The 16,289-nt window shown below is 41.6% G+C and overlaps 1 protein-coding gene and 1 long non-coding RNA gene across 7 annotated transcripts in view; one reads left to right on the top strand and one right to left on the bottom strand.

Annotated features, from left to right (window-relative positions):
- Positions 1-16,289, top strand: part of RALGAPA2 (Ral GTPase activating protein catalytic subunit alpha 2) — a 182,197-nt gene that overhangs the window by 135,698 nt on the left and 30,210 nt on the right. The window lies entirely within an intron of this gene.
- LOC309373625 lies at positions 26-6,070 on the bottom strand. The gene is made up of 3 exons (XR_014170106.1): positions 3,222-6,070; positions 2,662-2,792; positions 26-791 (listed from the first exon to the last, which is right to left on the bottom strand). It is a non-coding gene; the product is annotated as an uncharacterized lncRNA (long non-coding RNA).

Raw genomic sequence — 16,289 nt, 5'->3', positions numbered from 1 at the left:
AGAGAGAGAGAGAGAGAGAGAGAGAGAGAGAACTTTCAGAATTCTCAGAATATCAATGCAGATTTCATTTTATGGTAGAGACTATTTTGCTAAAAGTGACCAGAATAATTTCAATCACTGCGGTTGGTAGAATTGTAACTGAGCCAATTTAAGCCTTTGATCTTCCAAGCCTACAAAAGATACCGTACAATCACTAAATTGGCAATATTTTTTTTTTCGTTTTACCATATGTCTGTTTCAGCAGCGATATCGTAAAAGTCCATTTTTGTGAGGTCACAAATGTAAGCCGCACTTTAACTTTTTACAGTCGGAATTTGGAAAAAAAGTGCTGCTTATATTTGGGCCAATACAGTGTATATCATTTGGCAAGGCACGCTGATTTTAGAAGCTTTCTTCTTAGCCTGCTTGACTCACCTAGGCCTATTTACAAAATAGCTAAAATAGACCTGCACAACATGCAGCCTGTTGCACAGCCCCTAAGTCACGTATTGTGGCCTGAATGATGCTTGATAACCTGTCTGTTTTGGCAGTCCCAGCTAGGCAGCAAAACCAGGTGATTATCAACCTCCTAATAACCTGTCGTACATGGCTGGTGAGCTAGGTTTAGATCACAGAATTTCTAATATCCAGTTGAATTTGAAGTCCTCCTTGACAATATTTGTACTTGAACTATCTATGGCCGCTGGCTACTGCTTGGGTGAGTTCCTGTTATTGCGGCCTGGAGATATAGACAAAGTTCATAGACTACTGCAGCAGTCTTCTGGATTCTTGCCCATTGTGGATGGTGGCAGCTTGAAAGAGAGAGCGGGGAGGGGAGAATCAAGCACTGCCATCAGATCCATTAGAAATTACTCATTGAAGGAGAGAATGGGCTTCTAATGTTCTCAGAAGGCTGTGGACAGGACTATCTTGAAGTTTCATTTACTTGAACTGTCTGATCTGGGCAGTTATCAGTCTGCACCTAGCTAAACAAGGTATCTGAAGAGGGGTGGGGGTGGCTGTTCAGCTCCAGATATTCCTAGATGAAACTGACATGGGTGCCACATAATCAGTCTGGTACAGGTATAGGTAGGGATGCAGGTGGCACTGCGGCCTAAACGGAAGGTCAGCAGCTTGAATCCCTGTAACGGGGTGAGCTTCCATTGCTCTGTCCCAGCACCTGCCAACCTAGCAGTTCAAATGCATACCAGCACAAGTAGATAAACAGGTATCGCTGCAGCAGGAAGGTAAATGGTGTTTCCGTGCGCTCTGGCTTCCGTCACAATGTTCTGTTACGCCATAAGTGGTTTAGCCATGCTGGCCACATGACCCGGAAAGCTGTCTGTGGACTAACAGTGGCTGCCTCAGCCTGAAAGCGAGAGGAGTGCCACAACCTCATAGTCGCCTTTGACTGGACTTAACCATCCAGGGGTCCTTTACTGTTGTTGGTTTTTTTACCTAGGTAGGGAATAGATTTTACTTGGTTGTTTTAGTGGCAGTAGAGGACTTTTAACATTTCAGCAGTGCACTGTTCAACGCTAAAACCCCTGCCGCCACCGCCTCTCGCTTTCCATTCATCATTGTTGCAGCTCCTCCTACAGTGCCTTCTCAACTCATTGCCCATTGTGGGTGAACCGGGTGTGCTCCCCTAAATCTGCTTACTAGTGGGCAATATTTTAAGGTTCATTTTAATTTATTCATTCAAGTTTCTGAAAGCCTTGGGGTTCCCTCCTCAATCATACTGATTTTTTCCTCTTATTTCTCAGTGTCCCCATTTTAACTACAATCCTGTTTACACTCACCACCTGACTTTGGTTTTTTGAATAGGTGATAGGTGAAAGTATTATAAATAACAAAGGCAGAAGCAGTAATCGTATTTAAAATGGCACCGAAATATTATTCTGTTCATTATGAAAGAAAACATTACATGGACCAGTTGGTTTCCTTGAGCATTTCCAATTCTTCCATACTCGAAATAAATAGATGAACTTGAGACACCTTTGTATGCCTAGATTCTTATTGATTGAGAGATTCTGAAACATGAATTATACAATACATTGTTGAGCTACATTTTTTGTTTTTTGTTATTGATGCCTCAGGATCTCTTTTGAGAAAAAAGCATCCAATAGTATGGTGCCACTTGCGGAGCTGCTTTTGCTCTGCTAACATAAGAGAAGCGGAGACAGTTTCACTGAGTCCCCCTACACCACCTGAAAAAACGTTGCAGAGTGTTGAGGGACTCTCCACAGCAACATGGAAGGTGGCATGGAATTAGAGCTGTATGGGAAAGAGAAAACTGGTGAAAATTGCCTCCCCTTCTCTTCCGTTTCCAGATTTTTCCACTGGATCAAAAACTGTTCCATAACCAGAGCATCAGCATTGGATTTCACCCTTATACTTTCATGTAATTTTGTCTTGAATATATATATATATATATAATTGCAATCACTTTTTCCCATTCAGTTTATGGGACATGGCATTTTTCCCTTCCAAGATTATCAGTTCTGCCGTCATTGGGGGAGTATAATTTGCCTTCTGTAGTTTTCAGTCAGTTGTTGTCAGAAACTATGCATGTTGGAAATAAAATATGACTCAGAATTGTTTGTAACAATCTCACCGATCTCCGTAGTGTCCTGATGAACATTATAGTAGGTCTAATTGGTGGCATAAAGGAATACTGACCTTCATTTTGAAGTGCAGTTTCCCTGCTGGAGTAGATCAATAGCTGAGCTGTCTGTCACTGCTGCTCGCCTTCCGTTCTCACAGCGAGAACATTCTCCAGGCAGCAATCAATAGCTGTAATCTGTTCCAGCCTGTAATGACATGTGAAGCTTTTAGGGTGGTATTAACATTGGATTTTTCTGTGTATGTCCTGTAGATTTGCCAAGAATTATTACATTTCATAGAAGGCCTTCGTATACCCCTGCAATAGGTAGGCAATTAAATCCTCTGTAAATTATCTGCACTTGTTTTAGGTACTGTTCCTGTTTAGACCTTGAAATCTCAGATGAACTTCCAAGTCAGGCTTAAAACATTCACTCTTCTGTGTTTGCTTCTCATAATCTTTACTGTGAATTTTAAAAATCACTTTTAATGGTGCTGACCCTCCCACAATAATTAGCAACCCCCTCATTTAAAGAGAACTGATGAACAAAAAAATATGGAGGAAAGCCACCCAATAGGTTCAACTGTATTAGCAGACTCTTGGAAGTGCTGTTTTGTTCATGTATATATATACATACCTTGTGATCCATGAAAGAAACTTCAGTTTCAGACAAGTAATTCTCCTGCCATATTAATCTCTTTTCTTGAAACTCCTCTGCAATCCAGACGCCCTTTGTGCTGGACTTGGGGTGGAAGGAGGGTGTTGATTGGGCAGAGGTATCCTCCATCTGCAGTGTTGAATGTGCAGGTGGGTGGAGGGCTTCCTTGGGGTACCTGCTAGCAGAAGCCCACCAAAAGCCCTGAAACAGGCAGAGGCAGATTTAGGGAAGCGCAACCGGTTTGGTTGCACTGGGCATGGAGCCTCAGGAGGCACCCCAACTGATGTAGAATGAAAGGTGGGGGGCACCAAATTTTGGCATTGCGCAGGGCATCACTGAAATTTGAGACTTCAATGAAACAGGGCAGAGAGGGGCTGAGCCAGCTATGATCCCGCAAAGCCAGAGGAAAGCAATATATGATTATGTGTAAGATATTTATTTCATAAATTGCTGCAGATTGCCTCCTGATCTGGACTGGGAACCTGTCATGGGAATTAGAGGGCTTTAGCCCTTTTCTTCCAGTGAAATCCAGACCTGGATTGTGGCTTCACACCTGCAATCTGCATTAGGAAAAGTATCGGGAACATTTTACCCTTCCAAAATGCAAATGCCAGGGTGGGTGGATCCAGATTGGGACTACAATGGGAGGCAAAGGATTAAAGCAGAGATGAGGAACCTCAAGCCCCAGAGGTGAAATGCAGCCCTCCAAGCCTCTCTGTCAGACCTTTGGGACGCTACTCAAGCCCCAGCCCCTCCCCAGCCACACCTGTTACTGGCCCCGCTCTGCATCCTCTTTTGAGAGTTTTTGCCATGTGTTGTTGAACTCTGATAATGCCTCTTGCTTGCCTGAATGGAGGCTAGGCAGGCAGAACATGCTGAGCTGATCCAGCAAATCAGGCAAGCTTCTGAATTTGTTCTCAGAGCTTTTGGATACCCTGATGTTCTGCATGGTCAGTTCTGTCTCCAGTGAACTCCAGTTCTTAGTCTGGCCACTACAATTCTACTGGCCTATGCTGGGGTCACACGACTGTAAAGTTCCACTGGCATACTTATCCAAACAAAGCAAGTAAGGTTTCAAGCTGATGGGTTGTCAAACTGAGGGTAGTCCTTTAAGAATTAGAGAAGAAAATCTTCATGGATGCTAGCCAGTCTTCAAGTGGTCCAGGGCACATGGTTTCTAGACAAGTCTGAACTATCAAACCAAATTAGCAGAATAAAATGTCTGTTCCTTTTATTTAAATATGTACATTAATCTAACATAATATTGAGATAAAACCACAAATGTTTATTTTACAAGGAGAAAATACTTGCAGGCATTTTGCTAGGGAGCTTAATTATGAATAAATAGTAATTGGCCCTTTTCTATTCAATAATTTCTTCAGTTCCTTCTCTTCAACTTTCTAGGTGCCCTGGCACTTGCAATCCTCACCAAACTATGGTTATCATTGAGCTGTCTCTCCTTCCATTTAGATTACCAGAGAGAATGTTTCAGCATAAGATATACCCTCCTGTTGAGAGCATATTAATTAGGGTTTTGCTAGCTGTTCTCCTTTTCTGACTTTTTAAATCAAAACGTATTTCTACAAAAAACTCTAAACTGAGTAAATGTTCACCGTTTTCTGTCATCTGCTGCTGTTTCAATGCCATTTTGTTTCATTTTTAGGCTGTCTTCTTTTTAGGTATAGTTTCACTTACTATTCTACACTGTCAATAATCACACGCTAAACAGGATGTAGTCAGGACACTTCGTATGCAGCTGATTTGGCTATGTGATTACATCATTAATAGCAAAATAAGCTAATTCAATTCATAATGTGGGAATTTCCTGAATTAATGAAAAATCCCCAAGGTGAAATATATTTTTCAGTGAGAGAAATATTTGTGAAAGTGCTCTACTACAGCTCAGCTGAAACACATATACTGTAGCCCAAACCTGCACCAGTACTTGTTAATGTAAGAACAATTAAATGTGAATTCTTAAAGCTTAAGTGAAGAAACAAACTTTTAAAAACAACAACATTTTTGTGTTCTTTGCTAATATACTTACTGCATATTTCCTTATACTGCATAGTGTCCACATTTATTTTCATTCTGGTTCAAAAGTGACCACCCACTGACCAATTTACTGTTCAATTAAAGTATCAAATGAGAAAATGAGTGCACAGTTTGAGAAATGTTGTTTGGGTTGAGCGTATAATTTTTCCATACTAAACTAGCATCAGCTTGTGTTGAAATGAGGTTGCTTGTATAGTATGCATTCTTGCTACTGTATTCTTTATAGCAGCAATCTTATTTTGCCTTCTTGGGAGTAAAGGTAATGTAGAGTTCTCAGGTTTTATAATAATGAAATTTTTCATTCCTTCAAAAGATTGAGTTTCAGTGAAAGCATAGTAAACATAATAAAAAGCATACAAAGATCTTGTCAGGTAAAATGTCTTCACATTTTGTCAAAAACCAAAGTCCAGATTATGCATGTTTAGGATAGAATGAAATTCATGTAAAATGTTTGACTTTTTAACCCTTTTCAGCATATATGGCATGGTTGATGCTACTGCTAAATGACTAATCATTATAATCCTGTTGTGTTAAAATGCAGTCAATTGTGAAAAATTGCAATGCATTTAAAACATTATTTACTTCTATATGCATTAGTCCTTTCATTGTCATGTTATGAGTTTTGTTTGCTTTTTGCATTAAAATGTTTCCTTGATCTAGCTTAAGTAATTATAACTGTGATGTTGAAACAAGCAAGCCATGCATCTGCTTCAATCTAAGCCTTGGCTAAGGCTTTGCTGACTCAGGAATGTACCATTTTATTTTATTTTATTTTATTTTATTTTATTTTATTTTATTTGGAAAATGAAAGAAGTTAAGGTTAATATGCTTTCAGTAGGATGACAGGAACAAATTCTGAGCTTCTTGAACAATATTTATCAGTTTCTTAGTTGTGTGAACTAATGCTTAACTCAGATTCAGTATTTATGATTTCAGGAAGAAAAATCCCAAATGTTGGGCTTCATGAACTGCATAAAATAAAGTGTTTTTTAATGTCCCCCCACCCCGCTCCTTTGAGGCTTGCACTGGGCTTTAGCTCACACATTCTCATTAACATTCTAGCTCTGTATTGCCATTGCTTCTTCCTAGCTTACCAGCTGTTCCTGCTGCTAGTTACAATGTCTGATGTGTTCAGATCACTGGGTTCCTGTACTCACCACAGAGAAGAGACAGTCTTTCCATTGGGGATATCCACGTGTCTGCCTGTCAGCAATGGCACCGAATAAAGTAATAGGTCCTCGCATGGCATATGGTGTCTGGGTTCATACAAGATGCAAAACTATTCTGCCGCTAATGCACAATGACTCATAGCATTGCTAATTTTTCTAACAAAAGCGCACTTCCACACCCACACTTTTAACCCCTCAGGCTAAAAAGCTTCTGCTTTAATCACAAATCTTTGCAAATGTAAAGAGTGAACTTCTAGGCCAAATGTGAAAGATTTGACTGTACATCTGATTAAGTGAAAAGTGAAAAATTTACTCAAAAGGAAAGTGTAATTAAAAAAGAAAAAATCTAAATCACACAGTTATATTAGAGATTTACATATAGTTGACTAGCATTGTTCCATTGTGAGTAGCAGAAGTGGATTTATGTCATTATAATACTTTGGAAACCACTTTCCCACAAACTATCTTTAATAAGAGTGAGTTCCTCAAATGAAGTTTCCAGCTGGGTATGTCTGCTTATACCCAACCACCTTTTTAAATGGGCAGCTTTACTGCAATAGCACAAGCCCTTGGGGTCACTGCAGCTAACAAGACATCCAGACCATGGGGAGGAAGGAAGTCATAGAGGCGTAATCCTCCACTTGCCAGGAAAGCAGGTCCACCCCACATATACAAACTTGGCAAGTGCCTGGGATGCCGAAATGCCAGAAGTGCCCCAGCTATGTAAATGCACTGAGGAGGGAAAAGTTGCTGCCTGTTCTTTTGAAGGAGATAATGTAGAGCTATATTATCAGTTTTGCTCATACCAGGACCATTGAAATTAATGGGCATGCTTATATTAGGCTTGTTTGTTTTAATGAGTGTACTCTGATTTTTAAAAAATTGAATACCACCCCTTGACTTTACATGAATGGTTAAGAAGTTGTGCAAATACGTCACTTTTCCCCCAGAGGTTGGGATGGACTATTTATTCTTAATTATGTTTTGCGTTGCCTGTTGTTCTTTGTTTTACCATGCTTGACATATTACAATGATTATTCAGCCCATCTTATAGGTATCTCTAATTGTGATTGATGTGTAATCATTCATTTTATTGAGCTCATTAAGGACTGCAAACCTCTGTACAACTTACAGTAATTAGAACCCAGATAGCCATTCCATCTGTTCCACAAGCACTGTTTAATTAATGAACTCTTAATGTGTTCTTTGCCCTATAAAAGACATGTAGTAATTTTCCAATTGTTGAATAGGACTTCAATGCCAACAATTTGTACAAGTTTAAAACAATTTTTTGGTATTAGTATTCTTTCTCACCTCCTGCTCCCCCTTCCACACACAAAGCAATGTTGTTGAAGCAAAGAACATCGCATATGCACTGTAGTTATAATGTTGATCTGCCAGTTACACCATGTACATTTTTAAAAAAATACAGTGCTGTGTCAATACCTGAGAGAACTGTCAATACTGATAAAGGAGACTTGACAACATCACTAAAATTTAAAATATTTCCTTATCCAGGTATTCTTCTAGTATGAGATTATTGTCAGAAGGTATCTCTGGTTCCTACTAGGATTGGAGAATTGGTTATTTTCAAATCTACATTATTAGTATTTCCCCCCTGTATATAGAGTACAATCAAATCTTATGCAAGGGTTCAGTTCCAAGGGTTCTGCATATACACAAAGAATTGTGTATACCAAAACCCTGGGGGGGGGGGAGAGAATCCTCAGTCCTCCCAGAACCACGGCCCCAAGCAGGCTTTTCCCCACCAAGGAAGTGCTTTTCATCTGAAGACATTTCTAGGGCAGCGATTGTGCATGACTTTCCTATGAAGAAAGTTTCTTCTCTGCCCCAAATAGCCAAATAGAAGAATTGCCAATTCAGCATAACAGTCAAAAATAAATAATTTTCCGTATCAATTCAATTCCATTGAGATTAGCTTGTATATGTCACTTACCCATAAACACTTGCATTCAAAGCAACCCACAATACGAGGGAGGGAAAAAACAGAAAACATAGCAAAATTAATAAACATACAAATTGTGTCAATATAGCAGTACAAAATTTCAGTATGACAGTATAATAAAAGATAAAAAAGAAAATTGATGTATAAAAACAGCAATAACAAATTTTAACAATGTCCCAAATATAAATACAGATATGTTGTGATTATGGCCATCACAAATTTACACAGGAGTTTAAAAATTAACTGTTTATGCATAGAAGCTTGGCCAGCTTTCTCCAACATGGTGCCCTCCAGCTGTTCTTGGGTTCCACCAGAGAAGGTGAATTAGGATGGATCCTAGGACCCCTCAACTTGGCATAAATTAACCTGGCATAAATTAAGCCAGCAAGAAGGGTAGTGCAACTCAAACAAACACTATTTTAAAGGATTGTTTTCCCTCTGCTGGACTTGGGATGACTCAGTCAGCAGTCACCTGATATTTAGCCTTTGGCCCAGTTGGGGCAGAGTGACATAGTGTGTGACTATCCCCGAAAAGGTTGGAGGGTGACAACAAGAGAACAGGCCTTTTCTGTGGTGGCTCCGATTGTGGAATGCTCTTCCCAGAGAGACTCGCCTGGCACCATCATTACATGTCTTTAGGTACCAGGCAAAAACATTCCTCTTTACCTAGGCCTATGGCTCTTAAATAATCTATGGCCTGTGATATTTTGACGAGTACTCTGGGGTTGCGGCGCTCATCTCACTTTATTGGCCGAGGGAGCCGGCGTACAACTTCCAGGTCATGTGGCCAGCATAAGCCGCTTCTGGCGAACCAGAGCAGTGCACGGAAATGCCATTTACCTTCCCGCCACAGTGGGAAGTATTTATCTACTCATACTGGGCTGCTTTCGAACTTCTAGGTTGCTTTCGAACTTCTAGGTTGGCAGGAGCAGGGACTGAACAATGGGAGCTCACCCCGTCACAGGGATTCAAACCACCGGCCTTTCAGTTGGCAAGCTCAGTGGTTTAGACCACAGCACCACCCGCGTCCCATGATAACATTAGGCACGGATAAAACAAGAGAGGAAAGCTTTCTTCTGACCCCTTGATTCCTTGAATTGGGGGCCCTGCATAAGAAACAGTGCAGCCTCAAGCATTATATATAACCACCAACTATTTTGGTGTAATTTTTTTATTATGAAAACTGAAATTTCTGACACTGTATTTTTAGTTTAAAATGACTGCCAATTTGTTTGAGTAGTTGAAAGACTGCAGCACCATCTCTCTGCATGGCGTTTATTTTATTGTTGGCAAAGATGTCCTTGTGCTGTGCATTCTCATTTGTGTCGGAAATGGAATTCAGTTCAGTTCATGAATAGATTGTCAAAAAGATTAAAGTGTATGCTGTGCCATTTTTTACAGAAGAGTGCCTTTGATGTGCTAATGTTCATTTTCATTCCTTTCATTCAAAAGTGCTGGTCATTGTTTTGCTCTGAAGATTGTCTGCTTCATATATGCACATTCTACTAGCTCTGTAGTCAAATCTTGCTTCAGCTTGAAGGAATATAAACAAGTGGTCATAGTTAATCTTGAAATATGGTGGCATCAAATAATTGCCAAACCAAGAAGATGCCTATCAAAGAACACCTGGAACTTTTGTTAAATTAAACGTTGGGAGCAACGTTGAGGCTTAATACTGTAGCAGAGCATGGAAGTATCTGTGGTTTCCCCCAGTTCTGTGTACTGCCTCATTCAATACATTGTTACAGCTGTGTCCATTAAAAAAATGTCCAAGGAATCGTAAAATGCTATAATTTACAAAAGGGATGGTCAATGTGGTGCCTTCCAGGTGAACAGTGCAAGTATCTCTAACCTTTTCAGACTGAAACATGTTTTAGGGGACTCATTTCTTAATATTTTATCATGTATTTGCATGGTGGCAGTGGTCCTGTTGTGACCCACCTGGAATTAGGCAGTAACCCATCAGCTGAAGCCCAGTGCTGTAGTAGATGCTATACACAACGCCTGTTCCTTTAGTTATGAAAAGTCACAGTGTGATGCACAGGTTAGATGAAAGATTGTCAATCTTTTCACGTTCTTGAGCATATTTGTTGCCTAATCGTTTACTTACATCAGTAGCTGGCAGAATAACAACAACATTTTATTATTTGTACCCCACCCATCTGGCTGGGTTTCCCCAGCCACTCTGGGCAGCTTCCAAAAAAGATTAAAAATACATTGAAATGTCACATGTTAAAAACTTCCCTAAATAGGGCTGCCTTCAGATGTCTTCTAAGTGTCAGGTTTATCTCTTTGACATCTGATGGGAAGGTGTTCCACAGGACGGGCGCCACTACCAAGAAGGCCTTCTGCCTGGTTCCCTGTAGCTTTGCTTCTTGCAGTGAGGGAACCGCCAGAAGGCCCTCGGAGCTGGACCTCAGTGTCTGGGCAGAACGATGGGGGTGGAGATGCTCCTTCAGGTATACTGGGCTGAGGCCATTTAGGGCTTTAAAGGTCAGCACCAACACTTTGAATGGTGCTCGGAAACATACTGGGAGCCAATGTAGGTCTTTCAGGACCGGTGTTATATGGTCTTGGCGGCCGCTCCCAGCCACCAGTCTAGCTGCCGCATTCTGGATTAGTTGTAGTTTCCAAGGTAGCCCCACGTAGAGCGCATTGCAGTAGTCCAAGTGGGAGATAACTAGAGTATGCACCACTCTGGTGAGACAGTCTGAGGACAGATGGGGTCTCAGCCTGCGTACCAGATGGAGTTGGTAGACAGCTGCCCTGGACACAGAATTGACCTGCGCCTCCATGGACAGCTGTGAGTCCAAAATGACTCCCAGGCTGTGCACCTGGTCCTTCAGGGGCACAGTTACCCCATTCAGGACCAGGGGTAACACCAGCCGGCCCCCTGATCCCCAAGAACAGTACTTCTGTCTTGTCAGGATTCAACCTCAATCCATTAGCTGCCATCCATCCTCCAACCGCCTCCAGGAACTCACACAGGACCTTCACTGCCTTCACTGGTTCAGATTTAAAAGAGAGGTAGAGCTGGGTATCATCAGCATATTGATGGACACCCAGCCCAAACCCCCTGATGATCTCTCCCAGCGGATTCATGTAGATGTTAAAAAGCATGGGGGAGAGGACGGAACCCTGAGGCACCCCACAAGTGAGAGCCCAGGAGTCTGAACACTTATCCCCCACCACCACTTTCTGGACACGGCCCAGGAGGAAGGAGTGGAACCACTGTATAACAGCGCCCCCAGCTCCTCTAGACAGGCCAGAAGGATGTTGTTATCGATTGTATCAATAGCGGTTAAAACCTGGGTGTGAGCTCTCTCCTAGCACCCTTCACTGGGTGCTTGGTCACCACATAGGTTTTGCGTGGCACTACAGTAAGATTGAATGACATGAGAGTTTAGATTTCTTATTCTGGATTTGTAACAACAACCTGAAGAATGAAAAAATAATAATCATTCGTTGCCATGTTGAGATTTCCACCAATAGGTATCCTACCAGATACCTGAGTTTGCTTGAGAACCTGAGATGTGAGGATAGCATGATATGGGTGGCCTGGCAGCTCAAAATGTGATGTGGAATGGAGAAGCATCTTCCAGCACACCACTTCTTGCCTTCACATTGCACCCACTCAGCACCACTGTGCAACAGAAAACAGTGAGTTAAGATTTGTGAGCTAGGTTCTAAAACTTGATATTTTATGTAGCAATCAACTCTTTATTTCTTAAAACTTGTACACTGCTTAGTAAAGGGACGCAGGGGGTGCTGTGGTCTAAACCACCAAACCTCTTGGGCGTGCTGATCGCAAGGTTGGCAGTTCGAATCCACATGACGGGGTGAGCTCCCCTTGCTCTGTCCCAGCTCCTGCCAACCTAGCAGTTCAAATGCATACCAGCGCAAGTAGATAAATAGGTACTGCTGCGGTGGGAAGGTAAGCGGTGTTTCCGTGCACTCTGGCTTCTGTCACGGTGTTCTGTTGTGCCAGAAGCGGTTTAGTCATGCTGGCCACATGATCCGGAAAGCTGTCTGTGGACAAATGCTGGCTCCCTTGGCCTGAGAGCAGAGATTAGTGCCACACCCCATAGTTGAATTCGACTGGACTTAACCGTCTAGGCATCCTTTACCTTACCTTTACCTTTACACTACTTGATTGTAAAAAACCTCAGACTCTTGCACACCATGGCTTCTGAGAGATAGCAGGATTTACTAGGTGGGTCCAGGGGGTGGTAAATATGGCAGGGGATAGTTCCTTCTGCCTTGAAGGAGATGGTGGTACAGCCCCTCATGAAGTCCTTCCTGGACCCAGAAGTATGTGACAACTACCACCCACTCATAAATATCCCCTTTTGTGGCAAGTTACTTGAGGTGGTAGCCATTGAGCTTCAGACTCCCTTGGAAGAAGCAGATTATGTATATCCATTTCAGGCCCAGTTTTGGTTGGCCTGGTTAACCAATATCAGAAGGACAGGGCAAGGTTGTAAATTTTCCTTGCTCTCTCAGCAGTTTTTGATGCCATTTACCATGGTTATCCTCCAGGGGTTGGAACCTGTAAATGCAGTGATATGATGGCTCCAGTCCTACCTGTGGGACCCTATCCAGGGAGGTCCTGCAGTTCACCTGCATGGCACCTATGCTGTGGGGCCCTGAGTGCTCCATCTTGTTCCCCACTATATGAAGGCACTGGACATGTTGATTAGGGGATTTGATTGCAGCATCATCAGTATGTGGATGACCCCCACCTTTATTCCTCACTCTCTTCTGAGCCAGGTGAGGCCATGCAGTTGCTGGATCATGTCCTGCTTGTGTGCTTCCCATAGGCATCTGGTTGGCCACTGTGAAACAGGATGCCAGACTGGTTGGGTCACTGACCTATTCCAGCAGGACTTTTCTCTGGTTCTTATTGCTTAGAGGCTGCAGCTGCTGCAAAATGCATCTGCCAAATTGTTGGCTGGTTCAGCTGCTTGGAACCATAGTCCTGAAGAGTTTGCATTGGCTAACTACATGTTGCTGAGCTTAATTCAAGGTTTTAGTGCTTTTGTACAAAGCCCTGAATGAATTAGGATCTAGTTATCTGAAGAAGTGCCTCTCCTGGCCTCGTGTTAAGATGTGTTGGCAGGCCCTTTATGTTGCTTCAACCCTAACTGAAGTCCAAAGTCTTCTTAGTGCCGACATCCTAACTGTGGAAGGTACTTCCACCCTTGACGTACAGCTGGTATGGGCACTGTAGTTTTCAGCACCAGCCCAGGGAGCCAACTTGAATATAATATTGGGGGGCCAGGTAAGCCCTGCCTCACATAATTGATCACATGGTGTGGTACACTCAGCATTTGAATGGCAATGCCCATTAACTGGGGGGAGCTGGCCTCCTCTAATATTTTATGGGGGTCGAAGGGACCTTGGCCCCTAGGAGCTGGTTCTCATGGCACCAGCTGAAAATCAGTATATTCCTCCAGTCCTTTGATGGGGATGTGAGTAGCTACAGAGCCACTCGTTTTTATTATAGGGACAGGAGGAGATTCCACGAGTGTAAAATTTATTATTTTGCTGACTGAGCTTACTGTGCCGATTTGTATTGTTTTGTGTGAATGTGATTGCTTGTCACAAACGGTGGGATATCTATTTTACAAATAAATAAAATGTGTTGAGAGCTTAATCAAATGCAAATAAGAAATTAGAATAGGAAATGTTTTTAATGTTTTGAGCTCGCAACATGTTGGATCAAATCATTGTGGAAACAGTGCAGATTATATTTTTATCTACATATATGTCTGCTACAATCAAGAAATATTTTAATTTAAATGAGTTAAATAAAATAAAAGTAAGCAACAATTAACAACATTCATACTGTGTTTTAATGCATAAAAGATGTTCATGCGGTTCTTGTTAACTTTAGAAAGACTAGCTAGTGTAATTGAAGTGTAACCACCTGGTAGGAAAATTTTGCAGTTAGCTGCCAAAAAAGACACAGACTCTGAGAGGACCAGGTGTTCTGTCAGGCCTTTCTGATTGTTACTGTGGCGTAAACAGCATGGGTTCACAGTATGGCTAGGAGACTAGAAGCTGAGGACTTCCCCCCAAAAGTGATTCTTGTCTTCAGTCAGTGCCTCACTTTAGTATACCAGTAACTCTGTCCCTGAACATCTACTTCACATTGGTTGATACAGCAGCCTTGTTCACATGTCATACTAAGGCAAACCAAACCATGGCCTAATACAAATGCACAGGCCCCAGAGAAACCCACACTAAGTCATTGTTTAGCTTGGTGAGCCATGCAAGCCAGGCAATGTAAAAGAAAGCAACATTCGAACAGAAAAAGCTATGCAGAACATCAACAGAACAGTAGCTCCAAATGGCTTAGATAGGTAAGCCAAGTGTTCCAAGGTTGTGCTGGCGAACTTCTGTATTCTCAAGAGCTGCTTTATTTTTAGGTAGCAGTCTAGAAACCACAAGTAACTCACACACCCCATTACATCAATACTTATATTTGTGTAATTGCTAATAGGTTAGGTCTGGCATATAGGCTTTCTGCTGCTATTGCTGGTGAAGAGAAAATCTCAAGGTTGATTGAGCTGGGAGCACATTCCTTCATGGTCCCAGATATGATCAGTCAAATATTTGAAAACGAGAAGTGGGAGGTGGCAACTCACTGTGAGTCACAACAGTGGCACTCAAATATAAAATCAAGGGTCTCTCAAATTTCTCCAACTGGCTTTAACCTAGTGGCATTCTTATATTTGCCCTTCTAATGGTTAAAAGGTATCCTTTGATTTCAAACCTGAATTGGTTACTGTCTAGTTCACAGATGGCGAGTCCATTGGCCCTTTCTGGCCCACAAAGCAGTTTCATTCACCTTTAAAAATCAAATGATGTATTTTGGGATAGAGGAGTATATTTTCTTCTCAGGAGTCTGTCAAGGAAAATATATTGGTAATGCTTCCAAATGACAAATAAGCAACTGCATGAAACATAATAAACTTGTTAGAAAGGTCATTAACTTGCTAGCGAATTTTTGAAAAATATGTATTTCATCAAGGCTGTTGAAAAATTAAGAGTCAAAGATGTAAGGTTTGGTTTCTGTTATATGTATTAATTATCATTCAATTATCACCTAGCAGGTTATTAAATAACAAACTATATAATTGCAGAACATGGCCAGCAGTGGCTGTACATGCACTGATTTATCTTCAGTTTGCTTTAATTCTGGACCTTTGGAATGAGCATGCAGCCTTTTTCTGACAATGGTGTCCTTTCAGCCTTGACACCTGCTTTGCACATAGGCAAAGATTACAGGTGTCAAAGCCCCCTTAGTACTTGTATATCTGGGAAGTTACCATGGCAGACTTCACAATCATGCTACCTAATTGAAAACTGTAAGTCACATTAAGATCTTACTTGATATGCCTTACGTGTTGGAAAACTCATTAATTCCTGTTGCATCTTAGCAAAGCTTAATTTAACAAACTATTGTTTATGAGATATTAATACCATCATAAGAAAGTCCCCCCTTCAGATTTAGAGGGTGGATATAATATACAAAAGTGCTTTTTTCAGGAGGCGTGTGTGACAGCAGAACAGGCAAGTGATTTGTGATTCTCAGTTTTTTCAAGAACACCTCTCCCCATCGGCTACTTAACTATTATATTTATTGAGGGTATATCATAGGAGCATTACGGAGTCCAGTCTTCTCTTTTTCACACTCATGGACTGTTTGGGGCAACTCCATAAATTGTTGGACTACGTGTATTTTATTCAGTATTAAATAAAGGTTTGTACCTTTGCAGCGCTCATCTTGCTTTTAGGCAGAGGGAGACGACATTTGTTATATAACCGAAGTAATAGGACTTCACTTCTGTC

The sequence above is a fragment of the Podarcis melisellensis genome (assembly GCF_964234715.1).
Source record: "Podarcis melisellensis genome assembly, chromosome: 7".
Taxonomy (NCBI): Eukaryota; Metazoa; Chordata; class Lepidosauria; order Squamata; family Lacertidae; genus Podarcis; species Podarcis melisellensis.
The sequence above is the reverse complement of the archived record's forward strand: the minus strand, read 5'-3'. Positions and strand labels throughout refer to the sequence as shown.